This window comes from Calonectris borealis, chromosome 27, assembly GCF_964195595.1.
Source record: "Calonectris borealis chromosome 27, bCalBor7.hap1.2, whole genome shotgun sequence".
Taxonomy (NCBI): domain Eukaryota; kingdom Metazoa; phylum Chordata; class Aves; order Procellariiformes; family Procellariidae; genus Calonectris; species Calonectris borealis.
Window position 1 is genome coordinate 2,024,303 of NC_134338.1, and position 19,734 is coordinate 2,044,036.

A 19,734-nucleotide genomic window follows, 5' to 3' on the forward strand; every position below is an offset into this window, starting at 1 on the left:
GAGCAATGAGAATGGAAGTGCTGCAAGAATCAGGCCTCTAATATTTAAGCTCGTTACTCTTGCATTTTTAAAAAAAAAACAAAGAAAAGAAAAAAAGCGTTCTTTCAGAACTAATTGGCCACTATTTGCCCGTGACATTCTGAAATAGTACTAGAGCTTCAGAGCTGAAGTTATAAACTGTTATGGAGGATCAAAGTACCAAGCTTCCCTAGAGCAGAAAACTATTATCTCCATTGTACCTCAATGAACTTTTTGCTCAGATTCAGCACTTTCCAGAATGAGGTTCACTGTTATTGCAGCAACACCTCCAAAACTTTGAGAATATAAGAAGTGGCCAAAGAACAATCTCCACAGAACAATCACTGCTTTTTTTAGATGCATTCTGACAATGTGCCAGACACCTATCTGAAAGCTTCAAGAGGCTGTCAGAGCAATTCATCCTTTAAACAATGCTCCCCCCTCTATTCCTGGGAGATCTTCCTAGGAGGTACAGTCTGTACTGTACCGAAAAGACATTTTTATCATTTAAGCAACTGGTCCAACTAGCACTCTGTAACATCTTCAGTTTTTGAAGGCAACCATGAACTGGCCACCTAGAAAGCTGTTTAGTAATTCATATTTATGTTCCAGTTTTATTAGCACATGTTTCCTGGAAAATGCATCAAAATTCATTACAGTATTTTAGGCATTCAATCATAAGTTAAATGCATTGGACCTGAAAACATAGTCTCATTCTGGTAGCAAGGGGATAAATGTGTTTATGACTTTGGGCTAAGGTAGTTTTAAGCTTGGCCATCGTTGTGTCTTTAACACGCTAGCATAAATAGGATTTTTTTCCCCCCCTAAAAGCACTAATTGAAAGAAATGTCCTACAGTCAAGTTAAGTGCAACTTAAATGGAGGGGGAGGGGAAGGGAGGTTGACTTTCAATTAAAGAAGCTTTGGCAAGCTTGCATGTAGAAGGGTGTACATTTTTCAACTTTTGAATGTTAGGGAAAGATTATTAGACATTTACTGCTTCTTGATCAATATGCTATTGGTTTAAGTTTTTTCAGTTCCTGAACTTTTATTATTTTGCTTTTAATTTCCATAGTTCCTACCTCCATTTGTGCTAGCAAATACAGTCCTATGCCAAAAGAAGAAGCACAAGAATATGCAAGAGACTGGTGCGAAATTCAGAACTGGTCGGCACACCCAGTTCTAGCGGAAGCTGGTACTTACAGCCTCTTGACACCTCTGAACAATTAGGCCCACATCTAATCAGCAGGAGACAGCTCAGCCAAAACTCTAGAAGGCAACTAGCAGTTCTGGATGCCTCAAGAGAGGATTCAGAGCCTCCATAAAGGGCCCTGATTGTTTGTAAGATGAACTGTATGATTGTTCCTAAATATCAGGACTGTTGGTGATGTTTCAAGGTGGATACCCAAGAGCTAAAGCACCCAGAAGTCACAAGACACTTCTAGAAATATTGCTTTTCAAAGTAAGAATAAGAAAAGGAACGGTTACAAGTCTTGTTCATTTCAGCAATGCCTTTGAAGTCCACAGGATTAGTTTCACAGGGAACTACTTACAGAATAGAGTAGTAATCACCAAAAGTGAGAGAAGACAGACTCGAGCTAACAGGGATTAACAAAAAATAGAAAGGACTATGGAAGCAAGAAGTAGCAGAGCCAACTTTCACATCAAATAAACTGTAGACACAGCAGCAAAAATTGGGGAACTAAATCAGAAATAAAGTGTCATATACCTCTGTGAAGATTCAAAACTTTTTGCTGTCAACAATGCCAAGTTTTTACTTTTCCCTGTTGAAAGTTTTGTTGGTATTGCCATCAACGTGACAATTTTTAGACACAAATCATAATAAAGCAAATGGAAGGGAAAATGGGTAGTTACAGAGTGTTTCTACCAATAGAAAGGACGACAGTCCTTCTGCAGTAGGAATGGGCTCTTCATCCTTCTAGAGCCCTTGTCAGGAAGAACCTGTTGCACAACAGTGGACTTAAGTTTCAAGTTAGAAGCACTCTGCAGGAATGGTAGGCATAAGGCAAGCAGCAAGTTGAAACAAATATGAATTTTGCTCTAATTTGACATGATGTACTACTATCAGTACCGTGAAACTCCTTTGATCACAGACTGTATTTCGAGACAACTTTGCAGAAGATGTATGAGGTTAGAACATGAAGCCAAGACCTGATGGCCCAGCATATCAGAAGTTAATCACAAAACAAACCATTAGTAAGAAAAATCTTATTCTGCAGCACTCTCTCTTCCTCTCTGATCCTTTGCATTTCTGCTCACATAAATCACAAATGTAGCTGGCAGGCACTGGTTTACATTTGAAAAATTACTGCCATTCCTAAGACATGACGCAGCTGATTGTAACTCAACCACCACATGGTACTTTGACAAAGTAAATACTTCTTCGTGACAAGAATAGTCCTATGCTCCAGTCCCTCCAGCAGGGAAAAATGTAATGGGTTTAAAAGGCCACCAATAACTATTAGGGGTAATTACCTGTCAGTTTACCAAAAAAATCTATTCAAAAAGAAAAAAACAACAAAATAAAAGATGATAGATTGAAACTCAAAGGCTGCTTTTTGCCATTGTAACAGTTTCTTTTGGTAATACGGCTAAGGTATTTTAGCCATAGCAAGCGGCCACACTTGTTTTGGAGCTGCATCAAATAGAGCCATTCCCTTTCAAATAGCCACCCATGTATCCGCATACTTGAAGCGCAAAATGGGAATCGCTGGAATGGGATGTGAAGAGGCAGGGAAAGCTTGGGAATTAAAGCTGCCCGAAAGTTTCTCAACCTTTCCCTCCCATCCCCCTGCCTTTAAAAATGCACCAGATCAAAACACTTTCCACAGAGAGACTGAACCACTTTGTTTAATCAGCTTCCCTTCAACCCAACATTTTAAGACATTTTCTAAACAAAACATGACTCTGGTTTTACTCAGAGCCTACAGGGATTACTAAAATACAAACAATGCATTGATATACCTCACTGACCAGTGAAGTTTATAATACCATTTTTGAAGCTCATAATAATATTTTAAGTTACACATTTAACAATTTGGAGAGATCATAGGCAACAAATATTGCTTCAGCTTTCACTTGCTCCTTCTAAGCAGAACATCACAATTTGTGGCCTTCAGCGTTTTGCTGCAAGCTCCAAGTTTGTTGTTGGGTTGAAGCATTTTGTGGTTTCTGGAGTGAATGGTCCATTATGGCCTGCAACTGCAGAGCACCGGCCACGATAATCCACCTGGTCCTCCCCCAGTCCTACCGTACAAGATCTATGAAACAACCACTACCCCAAAAATAAGGGTAAAATTACATTTCAAGAGATAGTCATACCAGTGCATCCAGGTGCAAGCCACCATCTTCACCAAAATGCAAACTATTCCGGACCTCATGTCTCAGAGTTCTTTCAATAAAACTTCAGTGAATAAATTCTTATTCTGGAGGACCAGATTTGTGGATTGGCTGAACAATAGGTGCATACACAGATCAAACTACATAATTATAAACAAACACTTCACATCCTGTTAGTTCGCAGTCAAAGGTGACATATAAAGCATGGGTGTACCTGATGCATCATTACAGTCACCTGGAAACTCTTCTGGCTGAAAACTCAGCTCTTTTCATTTCTGAATTGGTTTTCAGCTGGGTCAGTTCCCTGAGCTGGCTTACCACACTGCTACTGCCTGCAGGAAGGAATCAGAAAAAGGAGTCCGATTGCCTGTTCTCCTAGCAGCCTGGATTTACACCAGAATAGAATAGTTTATGATTCCACAGACTCCAGATTCTCTCACACTTGGTACTGAAACCATTAATACAGTCCTCTCCAGTCCACAAAGGACACTTTCATGTTAAGAACAGACGATGACTAAAGAAAAAATTGCTTTTACAACTGAAGTGTAATACTTAAGTTGAAGTTAATGCAAGCCCGGGTTACTGCCAGCAGAAAAAGAAAATAATTACATTGTTGATTCCTTATGCCCTAAGTTAATAATTTTAAAACAAGCAGATAAGAAAAGATAAAAATCGTGGGGAGTCATTCAGGTATTCTCTCCTTCAGAGCATGCTCTTTTGACTGAAAAGAGTCTGCATGAAAGGCATTCTGCAAATGACACCTTCTTTTTGAGAGAAGCACTTGACCAAGAATAGGTTACTTCATTTAGTTTGGCCCTAAAACTGACCAGCTTTCAAGGAAGATGTACCAGATAGTATCTTTTCCTCCCAAACTAGAGGTGAAACATATTGCAAGGAAGCTTTGTGAGACCCAGAAAATCCTGTTGCTTCAAGAGGCAAGATGTTGCCCATCAGACGATCAGCAGCATTTTTGTCCCTTTACAAGGCTGAAGCTTCCAAAATCCCATCTGTTACTGGGCTGAACATTCATTGCATGTGAAAAACTGCAAGCCATTTGTCTCTCACGTATGCTTCCCTAAAAAAGCTACAATTTCCAATCTTGCACTCTCTGCTGTCTGCCATTTCAAACTCAGCCCATATGCCGTCTGTATTATCCATGCTAAAGACAGCAGTCTCCAAGTTTAACCAATTGAGGACAAAACTAGAAGGCAGCACATCAGTTTGAACCCACAAACAACAAATCTGTAGAATATAATCCAGGACATAAACCATTATGCAAAAATCAGACAAGTGACATTGAATCACATTGTTTACTTCTTGGAATTTCTTACTGCGTTGGTATGATTTACAGGGTTGTGTTTAAAATAAATGCAAATAGTTCTATATTAGTTTCCAAAGCACAGATAACTAAGAGCCACAATGCGCATGTTCTTTCTGAAAAGAATGAACTTGTGTCTTTACACTTCACAACTCTCAACTTACCATGCTACCAGTAAATGGAAGTTGTTATCATCTAATGGCCTATATCATACATATCAGTGGCCTTACCCTCATTACAACCACCTTCATAATTGGTGCTGACAGGCACCTTGGTTAGCAGGCAGATTAATGGCCCAAGAAGCTCACACTTTCCTCCCAATCCTCATCAACTTCTTCAAATTAAGCACAAAACCAATGAGGACTGGTATCTGAGCGCAAAGCTTGAACAGAGCACAGGATGCAGTTGTAGATAGGAAAGTGACAAGTCTGCAAACATCAAATCGACAAAATTAGGATTCCATTAATGCCATGTATCAAACATTGCTTGGTAAAGCTAGTCACTACATAAGTAATTCTGTTTACTGCCTGTGGATTAACACTATCAGTTCTGGTTGCAAATTAAATGCAAGAGCTGAAGCATTACAGACTCTATGTCAGCTTGGTCCATTGGTCTGCATACAGGGGAAAGAATTATCTTTTTCACACAGCTGTCTGAACACACAGAAGTAAGGGGATACTTCCCACCGGCACACTTTTTGATTGGTAATGTAAGGGAAGAGGCAGTTTTTCCCTCCACCCTGCTTACTCACAAGCCAGTGCCCTTTCTGGAAGAGGAGCTGTCATAATCAGCAGTTGGCTCAAGCCAGCACAAAAAACTCACCCCGGAAGCTAATAAAAAGGAAGCTAGAGGAGTGCCTCTGATTCATCCTACTGCCCAAGGCCATTCTTGAGGTAGAAGAGCCTTGCTCAAAGGTGTGCTTAAAAAAACCCCACCAATAATCCAGCACAGTCAATCGTACTAGCGTTACATAGTTTGTTTTATTATAATACCAAAATTTTTAAATTCCTGATGCTCAGAGTAATCTCACCAATCTCATACATATGGGCTCCCATATATAAATAGCCTGGGCTGTTACCTACACAGAAAGAAACAAAGTTCAGGGCGTACAATACTCCACACCCTCCCGGTTACCAGAGCAGAAACTAGATAAGGTTGTACTGCGTATAATATCTCTGAAGCTTAAGCCACAGTCCTGCAAGAAGCGGGCTGCCGCTCTGCAAAGCCACTTTGAAATCAAGTGGGTAAGTTATTTCAAATTCACTCTGTGAAAAATTGTGCAGGATGAAGTTCTTCACTTTTAAACTCATGGACTGAACTTGAATGAACAACCTCATGGGAGTCGGGGCAATTAACACTTTGCAAGCATGAAATTAAAAATTCTTCTCACATCAATAAGTCCACTGTGAAACACAAGGGGCACAGAAGATGACTCTTCATTAAAATAAACTATCAGAAGTTGTTTGTGTCATTAGTGGTTTCCTGCCTATTGTTCTCTGCCCGGTTCTCACAAGCAACCTCAAAATTGTGTGGTTTTCAATTTGTCAAACTCTCAAGAAAAGGAGAACCTATCAGCAACACCACTGGTTATGTTCCTCCTAGAGGAAAGCAAGCCAGCATTCAACAATCTCCTTTAAAACATAAAGGACAGGGCAGAAGGTACAAGGTGTCAGTCAAGCTTTCCTCGCCCTATGTCAAGATTTCCACCCCCTGCAAAGACGTCACCCACAGTCCTGAAATTGCTCATTACAACCATCTCATCCTGTCATCACTTTTTCTACCCACATCTTCATTTTTGCTGCTATATTAGAGCACTCTTCACTGTAAAACATGCTGGAGAGGCAAAATTACAAAGGTCAGCCCCGAACTTGCAGGATTCCAGAGCTCCCAGGGTGTGAACTGGACACACACCACTACCTCCATCCCTAAGGGTTCAAAGAGTGAACACTCACTGCTGAAACCTGAAAGTGGCAGAGAGGACAAACTGAAAAAAGAGAAGAATTAAGAAAGTGTGCGGAGAAGAAACGACTCAAGGGTGTGCAAAAGGAATGATTCTAGATGGGGGAAGCAAACGAACGTGCGGTGCAGGGAAACCGCGGCGGAGCGGGGAAGCCGTGCCCCGGGGAGGGAGAGGAGGCTCCCGGGGAGGGGACGCGGGGCGGGGGTGGCGCAAAGGCGGGAGCGGAGGGAAGGGGCGCACGGGGCGGGGGTGTCCGAGCGGCCCGGGCTGGCACTCACCGACCCCGTACTTCTCCCGCTTGGTGGGGATCCAGCGGGCCATGCCGGCGGGCGGGCGGGCGCTTCCCCGCGGCGCGGCTCGGCTCAGCGCGGCCGCTCGCCCGCCGCCGCCCCGCCGCGCTGCCTGGGGCCGGGCGCCCCGGGCCGCTCCGCCATGCCACGAAACTTCCCGGCAGCCGCCCAACTTTCCTGCCTCCCCCGCCGCGCCGAGCGGAGCAGAGGGAGGGAAGGGGGGAGGGAGGGAGGCGGCTCTCCCCGCCCCGGCGGGGATCACCTGCTCCCGGCCCGGCCCGCCCCGCCCCGCCCCGGGGAACGGACCCCTGCGCCGGCCGGCGCTGCTGCAAGGTGCTAATGGGGCACGGGGGAGAAACACAGACGAACGCTGGAGAAAACGCTAATGGGGAGGGCGGGCAGCTGGGGTTAATGGTTCCTATTACTGCTGCTCAGTGTATGGTGTATAAGCGTGCAGACATCTTCCCACTGTTAGCACAAATTCAGATTTTTAAAAATCAATTTACTAACAACTAGGAAAACAAAAGGGTTATTTTAAAAGTACTCCAGGCATCTGGAAAAACGGTCACAGGACTGCACTTTGCAAAAGACGCAATGTTCTTGTTTATAAGATTGACTTGGCACTTGATGACGTAAACCTCCACTTGACTTCAGTGTTGTGAACTGGGGCTTGATAAAGTATTTCAAATTGGTGATAGAGAGGCATAAGCTGTGTACGTACCTGGATCCTGCAATGCAGGTCTGACGTCCTGACCTGAACCAGACTGGCTGGCTTCTGCAGTTATATCGGCTGTGGTGTGGCAAATTGTCTGGGAGACAACAGTAACACCTACTACTTACACCCCTAATTAAGCAGCACCATTGCAAATCACAGTGGCAGATTCTTTACAGAGCGTTAGGTCCAAACTGAGGAGATCCAGGTTCCCATCATCTCTCTGGGGCTGTAAGAAACTAAATTTGACTTTTATTAGCGCCTGATCTTTGCTGTATGTCCATCTTCTGTGGAAGACAACGAGAACTGTGATCATTCAGAAAATATCTTAAGACCTAACCACCTGTTTAATTACACTAAAGCATGAAAATCTGGGGAGATAATACTTTTTATTATTTTACATTACAAGTGGGAAGCACTAGGGGTAGCTCTATCGCTCACTGTTGTGGTGCCCTGGGCAGATCACTTCATCTCTCTCTGATTCCCAGCCTACATCCCTCTTGCGTGTTCAGAACAGCTTTCCATACCACTGACTCTCCCACCTGTGTTTCTAGTAAGTTTAATTTGCCTTGATCTTCACTGGCGCCTCTAAGTGTTAGAGTAATACAAATAAGAATTAATTACTGGTAATTTGCTCTAACAAATAAACTTGTTCTTTGCAAGCCAGAATTTTAAACATAAGGACACTTGATATCACTGTTAGCCACAGTATCATTGTACAATATACTGGTTTTTTAACAATACGTGGTGATCTGTCATCTGTCAAGAATGTGTGGCCCATGAATTTGTTACACAGCGCGTTACTCATCCAGCTGTGATGTGCAGTAATGTTACACCCAGTTTCCACTAGACAGCCAAACCCTTCCCTAAAATGATGTTTTGATCTTCTCCCAAGGGCTGCTCATGACATGACTGAGATGCTCCCAACTACATTCAGATGTGTACGTCTGAACCACAGAACATGAGAACACTGCACTTAGAAGATAAATATGGACATGGGCTCTTGCAATACTTAAATGGCACCTGAAGCTTCAACACAGAGTATGTCAATATGTAGGACAAGTTTTAAGAAAAAGAAAAAAGATTTGCAAGCTGGAACTGGTTAATTAATTTGTTATTTATAAAACACTAATTCAGCCCAGCCAACCATGATCAGATGTTGTACTGGCACATATCTGAAGTCATTGTTCTTATGCACAAAAACCTACAGTTCCTCTAGCTAAAGATTTAGTAGTGCCACTAAACGTAGTCCTTCTAGTGTTTTTGCAGAGAGCTGAGGGCTCACAGAGAGTACGGGACGCTGCCTAGAGCCAGCCCCCTCACCACAGCATGGGGGCATCCAAGCTTATACGAAAAGCAAATATCTAGATATTTTGCAAATCCTTTTACTCTGCAAGATTTACCCAGACTTTTTTTATGGAAGCTTAATATTGCGAAGTGCTTTGAGACCTGAACACAAAGAGCAATGTGACTAGGCTATCAAGACTATTAAACAGGATGATGGTTGTTCTAGGCCTCTCTGCTCTGATCTTGGACCGCCTGGATTCTAAAATACTCTCTGCTACAAATGGGATATGGCTTTTCTGTGACCCTTTTGCAGCGTATGGCAGAACAAGCGATGCAGAGGAGACTGCTTTTTTTTCATCACCCTGCATTCCTTTCTGTCCAGGGAACACTCCATCCACCCCTGGAGGGCTGCTTTAGCAATGCCTGAAGTGTTAGTCTTGTAAAAGTTTTGAGCTAAACATTCCTCGCTGCAATTCAAGGTGCTATGTGTGTGCTAACATCCGAAGTTAGTTAAAATGACCCTCCTTAGAAAGAGAAAAACATCTATTTCTTTTCTGGTAAAGACAGTTTTCTTTCTTTCCATTTTACTTATTCTTAGCCATGGCTTTCTGTAGCATCATCCCAAATAAAGACGAGAAACAGCTCAATGAGTAGTATCTTGTAGATGATAAGAGAGGGACTGTGGAACGTGCTTAGATCTGAGGCCAGAATATTAAAGAAGTAAAGTATTCAGGAAGACACTGAAACAAGTTTTTAAAAGCAGACCTGTATTCTGGCTGCCAAGGCCTTTGGCTAGAGGCTCTCCAATCACGAGTCTAACTGACAGCCTAGAACCTTGATTTTACTTTAAGATTCTTGATTTTGCAGTTAAGCTGGCTGAGCTATGCCACTATTTTCCAACTCAGGTAAAGCAAATTCTTGGCAGCAAATGAAAAACAGAGCAAAGCATGAAAGATAGACAAGTAGTAACTAGAGTAGCTGGTTTTATTACTGGGAAAGTTGGTGAATGATTCATTAAATATAATGATTTGCAAATGTCAGGGGCACATGAAAGAAGCAATCTCAGCTATCACTGACAGTAGGTTTTATTTCAGAAAGCCTTTTTTTTTTCTTTTTTCCCCCTTTTTTTCCTTCTCTCTTTCTTTCTTTTAATGCTCAAGTGTTGTTTAACCAGGGCCATTAATGGTGCACAGTCTGGACCCTGTTGTTCTCTGCCCCAAACAGGAATAGAATAGATAGTTAAATTCTAATTGAGGCTACATCAGAGATTAACTCGGTTTACATAAATACCACATCAAAACCACAACACTGAGGTCATGTTACAGATCAGAGCTGGAGAGACTTTGGGTGACTAAGGTTCATTCACATTTTTAGTGCACTAAGAAAGTCATATTACTCCTGGGTCTTTTACTTCACAGTTGAAAGAACAGCACCTTTGCAAATTATCAGACTGCTGAAGTAAAATCTTTATCTAAACTTAGCATTTCAAAATGTGAAGTTAACAGAGTCATTAGAAAGAAGCCCGTGTCTTAGAAACGTTTCTGAAGTACTAACTGCATCTCTTTTTTTGTGGCATAACTGAAGTTTAAAAAACGTAATTCTAGTGCCCTCCTGTGTTCCAAATAAGAACTACAATAGCTAAAGAATATATCGGCCTTCACTGAATGAATGGGAAAGGGAAGGAAAAAAGGTTTTTCCTGTGATAGCACTTAAGAACTCTTCTAGTCACCAGCCTGGATTCTATCTAGCTAGGTTCTGTGCATATACAAACAAAAAAGATGGCACTTGAATCAAGCAGTTTACATTCAAAGCAAGAGAAAGGATGTGGAAACTGTGGAGAAAAACATAAAATAATAAAACCATGCTGTTCAGCAAAATAGTAAGTGGTTTTAGCACACCAACTAAAAAACTACTACTACAACTAAAGCCATCTGCTCATTAATCTAGTAAGTCAGTCCCTCTAGCTGATGAATGATCAGATCTGGTTAAGAATTGGACTCTTATTTTCCGATCACCAGCAGAAACCATAAATAAAAAGCAGCAGAGTAAGCTAGATAAGCAATTAAATATGCAAATACATACACCACAAATAGGAGAAAACAGTGGTTTTATCCATCTGCCTGTACATGTTTTATCATGGAACAATATTTAACATATTATCTGAAAATCTCATAGCCCAGATACATTATAGCTGAAGATTCCACTGCACATTTTGTTACCCAAATAAGGCAAATGCTGGTATGATAATGCTAGTTTTGTTACTTAGTTTGTATTACCCTATTGTCAGTTCATTTTGTTGTTCTGTTAACGTAACAGGGATATTTCTACAATTTTTCAACCAAACCACTATTTACTTGCCACCAATTCCACTGGTACTCTTTTTTTCTGGATTATTCTGCACCAGCACAGCTGTGAGAAACGGCAAACATTCGTTAACTAAACTGAGGTTTACAGCTACTACAACCCACCTTTTGATTACCACATGGAGCTAAGGTATGACAAACTTGTACAGAAGTACTTTCTCCCATTTACAGCTAAAGAGCAAGCAAAGGACTGTATACCCAACACCAGCTCATACATTATTGCAAGATCTCTCTCTTCTGCAAATACATTTCAGTACGTTCCATCTTCCTGCGGTGATGGAAGGAAACAACTTCTTCACAGGAAGAAATATATAGCAGCTCTGTGCATACCTCATTGACCCAAGGTCTAACATGAATGGGTGTTCACTGGTTCCTTGTTTTATTTATATACAGTATAAATTGCTTCTTAAGCAGGGCATATAGTATTTCTCTGAATAGAACACAGTAGCAAATTCCCTGGGAGGCTAACTGCATATGATAACACACTATTATCCTGCATGGTATTCTAGGCTGACAAACAAGCAGAACTGTGGGTAAACAATGTTTCTGAGAAGACCAGTAATGGAGAAGATGCTATGTAAAAGTTGTTGCTTTTGTGTAAAAATACCAAAGATTTCCTGTCCAAAATTGATATATGCCTTGGGGACAGATTTGTAAAGGTATTTAGGTGCTTAATGATGCCGAAAGGTGCCTAGTAGGAATTTAAAAGTACCTTAAAAGCTAATTCCTGTTTAAATTACCGTAGGAACGGTAAGTTTCTCAGAAAGCCATTCAGGCTTAGATTTGCTAGTGTATGCCTAAGTGAATAAAGACCTGACACTGCATGTCCCCAGCACTGTGCCACACTAGCTTATCAGCTCAAATTCAGAAGCTGCGTAGATACTGTCTTCACATGACTTAGGTTCAGCCATGTTCAAAATCTCCCAGTTTTAATGACTTCAGGATCTGCATTCAAATAATGGGCAGATTTCTTGGAGACGTCAAGAGGACTTTACTTCCCCTTATCAGCAGCAACTGGCATGACTAGTATCCCTAGCATGTGACGTGTCTGCAGACACAGTGCTATGCAGTTCCCCTGGATTCCCTCCATGTCAGCCCTGCATTTCTTCAGTCCTAATGGGGCAGAGCTGTTGATTCCAATATAATTTTGCCACTGTTGAGTTGGGGTAATACAGTGCTGAGTAGGGTAGTAGTTTGTTGGACAGGTTTATCCTTTTTTCTCAAGAGAAATTCTAGATGAAATGTAATGATCTCTGTTTCATGATTTTGTGCAAATATTTCCAAAGCCATCTGCCTACTGAAACCTGACTCCTTTTCAATTAAACAGGAATGGGGACTACAACAGCCCTTAGGCAGCTTTGAAAATTTCTGCCTTGATGTATCCTTAAGTCACATGAACAAGTTCTGAGTAATCAGTTAGTTGGTGTTTCCATTTTAATAGCTTTGTATTTTTATGTCGAGTTTATTAAAATTTCAAAGCTTAGCTTCTCTACCCCTCCTCCATCTGTTTCTTCTTAAGGAAAGACAGAAGAATCTTCCCATCCAGTCTGCATTTTATCCAGATGGTGATCTCTTTGTTCAGGCATGAATTCTATCCATGCAAATCAAAGCATCAATCATGCAATCAACTTTTGCATTAGTTGCAAAGCTCAGTAGGATATTTGCTTCATTAGAAAATGCAAGGTGTAACACCACATCTGCAACGCTTAAAGAGTATGTTGAATGCTGCAAATGCCAGCATGATGCATGCATTCATTTACTTATCTGCACCAACTCAATGTGAGAAGGCCAATACCTTACTCCTGTAGGTACTGTTAAATCCCGATTCCAATATTCCTGAAATGAAACACAATGGGAAACGATACCTCAAGTGGTAGAGCATTCAGAGATCTCACTTGTAAAATTGCTTTTAGCTATTTTTATCATCTATAATTGAGTCCATTTATTGCTGCCACATGCACTGAGAAAGAGACTCATGGGCCAGCAGCAAATTCAACTCTTCAGCTCATGAATGAGTAACTGCTGGAAGCCAGACTTTATTATTCATATTAGTAACTCACTCAGTGGTCACGATCCTCAATCGATGTAAATCAGCACAGCCTCATTGAAAGGAAGTGTTTTGCTTGGTTTTCACATTTCATGCACCAAATGTTGGTCTCAGTAAAAGGGATGTGACATTAATTTCAGTTGGAGATCATCTGGTTGATGTATTTCAAGTCGTGATGCCAAGACCTTTCCCAACAGCTGGATATTAAATTGTTTTATCTTGCTTTTGAGCTTCTTTCAGAAAGGTCAGCAGAAGGCGTAGGCAGAGGTTATCTTGCAGTTCCCTTTGTCTGAAAAACTGCTGCATGTTTGATGAAAGGTTTTGCAAGTCAGTGGCCTTGGGTAAAATCTCATAATCAAAATTGCTGGACTGGAATTTGTGACTATTTCTAGGGAATAAAAGAATGGAAAAGTTTGACAGAAATAGACCTTTAGTACTTCAAGCTTTTATTACAAAATCTGTGAAGTAAAATAAAGATCTCTGTTACCTTTCCTGTCAACAACTGATCTGATGAGGTATGAGCTACCCAAATGAAGCCTGACATAAAATTACATGAGCAAAGTCAGCAGATTCAAGGAAACAGAATACACATTGTCGGCTGCTGTAAATGAGCAGTTCTCCACCAATGTCAGCGTTTCTATGATGATTTACATTAACCGAGGTTCTGATCTGTTGCCAGAGGGGCAGACACATGATCTCTTTAGTAGGTGACTGAAATAGACCAGAACCTTCCACAAGAAATGACCATTATCAACTCATCATTAGATCATTAGAGAAGGAAATCTGTCTATGTGTCCGAGTCTGGTATCTAGTTAAACTCTGGGTTATTTAAAACTCCCTCAGCTACTGACTTGAGATTAAGAATGATGAAAAGCAAGCAGCAAGTAACTCTTCCTTCAAAAATACTTAAGTCATTTCCTTTCCATTCTTCACAGTAAATCAGCCTAAAGAACAGGCCCAGGAAAATACAAAAAATGGGCTTAAAGGAACTGATTTCACTGGTTTTTGAAAGGATACTCAAACTCGTAGAAGAAGAACAGTTGAGGTGGCATTGCTCTTTAAAACTATATTCCATGGCTAATTGCTGTGAAGGGAAAAGCAAAATCTTTTTTTTTTTTTTTTTCCAATCTTTGTGTTAAAGAAATTTTCAGAGCCTGGGACTTAACCTAGGGATTCCAAATTCCCACACTCTGTTTTAATAATTGTATTTTATTCTTTTGCTATTTTATTAGAGTAAAAGCGCATTTGATGCTGGAGGAAGAACTCTTTATAAATTCGAGAAAGATCGCTTTCCCAACTGGTGCATTGATTTAAACTCCTCTCGCTCAAACTGGTATTTGTCTATGAAAAAGCCATAATACTGATGGCTTTTCTTTCATCTAGTTGTTGATTTCTACAGAACTAGGTGGCCATAGGGTTATGTTTTCGGACCCTTGTTCCTAACTATATTAAAAAAAAACATATTCCCACACTTTCTAATATTGTTTTCTATGTAAGCAATTGCATATAGCAGCTCCATGAATGATTTGGAACTGTGAAAAGGAAGCATAGAATTCTGCTAGATTTGGAACAGCAAAAAAATGTCCCCAGGGCAATATCTGTTTTATGACACCATTCACACCGTGAATATGCCTGGGCCCTCTTGTGCTATCTGACTGAATAATTATTGTGGAAATAAATGTTTTGTAGAAATGTACTGCTGATAAAATACTTAATTTCAATGCTAAGGTACTGTGGGGTTTATTATGTTATATTGTTCCCATTTACTATGGAAAATTAAACCGGTTTTATAATCAGTGAGATACAACAGAGCTCAGTTAATTTCCTGATAGAAGAATAAACTTTGTTATTGCTGCTATTGTGGCATTCTTCACCTACCCATAAGAGACATTTCATTGCAAAAGACTAAAGGAAAAGATTACTGAATACATAATTACTCTATATTTACAACGCATGGAACAGCAAGGAAAGCTGTGATGAAAGTTTGCTGTAGCACTAAAAACAGATAGAAAGGTGTTTTGCCAACACTTGAGGAGCTGAGAGATGAAGTCAGTAGTAATGCTCAGACTAATAAGATGAAGTTTTCAGCAAAATTCTTGGTGTAACAGCATGAGCTGCAAGTAGAGTTAATCAATGAAGGACACATTTTGCACTAGCCAGTAGTTTAGTATCTTAGACAGAAACTCTGTTTATTTACACCAGTATGAATCCAGGTTGAGTTTTTCTTACCTCTTTCTTATTCCTGCTTCTCTGCTATCATGCAGGCCAGAACCCTCAACTGGAGCCACTATGGCACAACTGCAATAAAACAACAGGTACCAAGAGACTTGCAAACTCTGAATTTATATTTTACTTCTTGTGCCAGTAATCCTGCTCCTCCCTCCTTTTCGAGATCATGTGAAAGATTAAAAGGAGGAAGTGCTGGCAGGCATTTTCATTAAGAATCACTGGCTAATTCCAAAGTGCCTATTAGTAGAAGCCCTCTTGCAGTGCCTGTGGTATCTATCCATCACAGCTGAATCATGGATATCGACTATTTTATATTTAATGTATCTCTTACATCTTTAATGTCTGAGGAGCTTGTTCCCGAAAGTGTCCTCAGCAGGGGGTAGTGTGGTCAGACTTAATCAAAATTTCCAAGGCTGGAAATGAACTTCCAATAATTCTTAGGAGTTGTTTTCAGCAGACTGCAATCAATAATTCCTTTTTTAAAAGCAGTACTCTTTTTCTTCCTCTGCTCCTGGGAAGCCAAAATCAAGCCTCTGATTTTGGCAGTCAAGATACTAGAAAGCTAAACCCACCTATTTTAGTTGGAAGCCTGTTACATGCAGGAGTAGAGTGTTTTTTCCTAAGGAGTTCAGATGCATTTTATAAAAAACAGTAATTGTTTTGGCTTGGTTCAGAGGTTGCTTCCTTACAAAAAAAGTCACAGACATTTGCTTGGTGATGGGGAGATGTAGATTCAGATGGACAGAGAGCAGCAACAGTGGAAGGATCTGACTCTGTTCTCACAGGAGTTTGATGCCTGCTTGTCTCTCCTGTCATATGTAATTATTTCTCAAATAATAGATCAATGCGAATATAAAAAAATCAAATCAAGATCTTCGAACTGATGAGCTCAAGCTAATACTAAATGCTACAGTTTCTAGACTTAATCACAAACAATAAAAGGTTACAAGAAGTCACCCAATCTAATACCCAGATACATATTTTGTGGCTCAGACTAATCTCCACTTAGTATGGACCTAAGCATGGACCTATAAAGATGTGGATGTGCTTTATTTTGTTGCAAACAATTTATAGTTATATGCAACTCTTCGGAAGTATTAATCTACAACTTAAGGTTCTGGACACAGCATATTCTTTGCATCCTCAATAAAAACAAACTCCCTATATTTACTTGCAGGGCTTGATTTATTTGCAGAAGCAGCTTAGAGATCTTTATAGGAAATGCTCTGAACAAGCACAACGTTTTATTATGTGATGCACACTTCAGAATAAAAAAAAAAGACTGTATGTTTCTTATAACTCAGTTCCATTTGCACAGGAATAAATGAGCACATGAATGATACATTCATAGCCCTAAGAATTTCTCCATTCATCTAATACTGACTCTTTTTATGAGTTTTATCTAATTTTTTTTTCATTTCCCTTTTCTTCCATTGAGAAAAAGGAGAGAGACATATTCACAATATGGAGAACAAAAACTGAGAAAAAATACCAATACAATAATGTGTAGTACTGCTGATAAAAGCCTGTCTTCAGTCTTAATCTTAAATGTCCTCTGTAAGTCAATTCTCTCTGACTTGAAATAGGCTTTCATTTTTAAAGGAAATTTATTGTAATGCCTCATTCAGTTTTGATTCTCCAGGGGTAGAATACTTCTCCTCCTGGGAACCCCTCCATTCTAGAAATAAAAGTTTAGATGACATTCGAAGTTTTGCACCTCTCTTGCATATGTAGACCTTCATATGCACCACCTCTGTGCAGTGCATCAGTCACATGATGTAATATACTAAATGTAGAGCTTTTTTCTTTTATAAAGGGGACCAAAAAAGAGAAAAAAGGAAGCAAACTAGGCTTGGTTCTCACTGCTTGCAGGAATGGGGTAGAACAGGCAAAATAACGAACACCTATGAGCAGTATAGTCTAGGGGTTTGAAGACCTCTGGCATTAACCCTTAAGATATCTCTTAACTTACACCCTGCTTCTCACGCTGTTCCACGTACTGCCTTCTTCCTCTCCCTTTCCCATAAAAACCTCACAAAAGGGATACAGAGCTTGAACACAGACTTTCTGCCAGTAATGTTCACAGACACCGTCTCTGTTGTCTTGATGCTCCTATTGCATGAGGTTTGTTCTAACAAAGAATCCATTAGATTGTTTCATCCCTCCAGAAAAGCAAAAATTTTACAACTGTACTGGGAGCAAAAAATCTCTGCTATGGGGAACTGAGGGCTGTGGAGATCCTAAATCCCTAAGAGTGAGAATTAATGACGAATATATCAAAGTTTAAGAAAAGACTCATTAAATGCCAAAATCAAAGGCAAGCACTGGGATGTAGGGAGAAGAAGGGTATTAGAAATGGTTTCTTTTAAAAGGTCTAAGCCTACAGCCCTCATGTGGGAGTGGATATCCTCCCTAAAAAGAGATCTACAAATGCTTTATCTCAGGGGAAGTCCTCAAGGTTACCGCAGCCCCAACGTTTGCGAGAAGACACAATTACATGTGTTAAACACTAGATGCCACTAACAGATCAGCATGGAAAACAACAGTGCTAGCTCAGACTCAGCAGGGAGTAGTCCAACCTCTGGTAGGAGAGAATGCTCTTCACTGCAGAATGGTAACAGCCCCGAACCATTTTATGGCAAAACTACAGCACAGTTTGTGATATTTGGGACCAACGGATTGGTTCCTTGGGAGCAGCAAAAGAAAAGCAAATGAAAACAGCTCCACATAAAATCCATGAAGAAGGAGCAATTTGCACTGAAGGATTAGCATGCAGTATTTCAGTTTCTGCAAAGTTATTTCCTACTAAAGTCCTTGCCTGCCTCAAATATTTCTTCAGCAAACATCAACAGCAAACAAGAAGAGATTTAATTTTCTTCTACACGAAAAACTACCTCCTCCAGCACAGAGACATAAGATGAGATAAAGTTGTCATTGAGTTACACTCTCGGTATTCGATGTGCGAGAACAAGAAGTACATTTGCGGAGTCATGCTCTATAAGGATTCTCTATAGATGAGCACATGAACTACAACTCGTCTTCACTTTTCAAAGCCATAAGTGGCAGTCCAAAATTTTAAAAGTGATTAAGTGGCCATTGGATTTTTAAAATCCACACAGAAGATAAACTTCATAGCAATGTAACAAATACCCTCTGCAGGCTTCCCTCTGTATACTATGCCAACCCCATTTTATTTTGAAGATGCCATATATATTTTTTTTTAGTGAAACTTCATATTCTGAGTAAGTTGCGAGCCCAGACGAACCAGGAGTCACCGAGATGAGATATTGCCAACTGGCTGAGTGGTAACTCACTACAGTAGATCGCTCCACAGGTCCTACGGGAACTGGGAACTATTGTCTTGCATGGAATAGTATTCTGCTCTATGGAAGACAGTGGCTCTGCCACTTTGCCATGCACAGGAGTTGTCATGAGGTGACGAGCAGTCACTTGTTCCTGTAGGGAAACAGCTATAGCTGTGCTCAGATCCATTCCCTCAGCACGTGGCGGGTACCACGCACCCACCGCCAGCACTGTTTATAACCCCCCTCTTTAGCCAGGCCAAGCATCATGCTTTCACTTCTCTATGCAGCCAGGAAATCCAAGACAGGGTCTATCCCTGCAATAGCGTAATGCAACTCCCTCGCAAGGAGCACACGTTGACAAGGCACTCTATTTCTGAGGCTCAGGAGTGTGCCTGGACTGACATCAGATCACTGTTGCCAGGCATTTAGAAATATATGCACTGTCTGTAGCAAAGCAGAATCAACCAACCAAGCAAAAGAAAATAAAATTACTTGCTGGCAACTGGTAACTCTCTACAGTAGGTAAGAAAAAGCTTCCCTCTGTCTTTCTATTTGTCCAGATTTTAATTATAGACATCCAAGAGGAACAGATTGTCAATACCCTGCCCAAATAATTCAGCCCAAATAATACTTATCTCTAACACAGCAGTGTAAAAACATTTACGAATTTGTTCATCAAAACACCACAAGAAAGGCAGGAAGACTTGATTATATTATTGCTTTACTGACATCAAAGACTAATCAGAGTAAGACAAAGTGCTTGATCCAGCTTTCAGGATGGAGGATTAAGCACTGTGGGACTCCAGAATCAGGTACACATTCTTTTATAAGCTTATGCAGTAACAG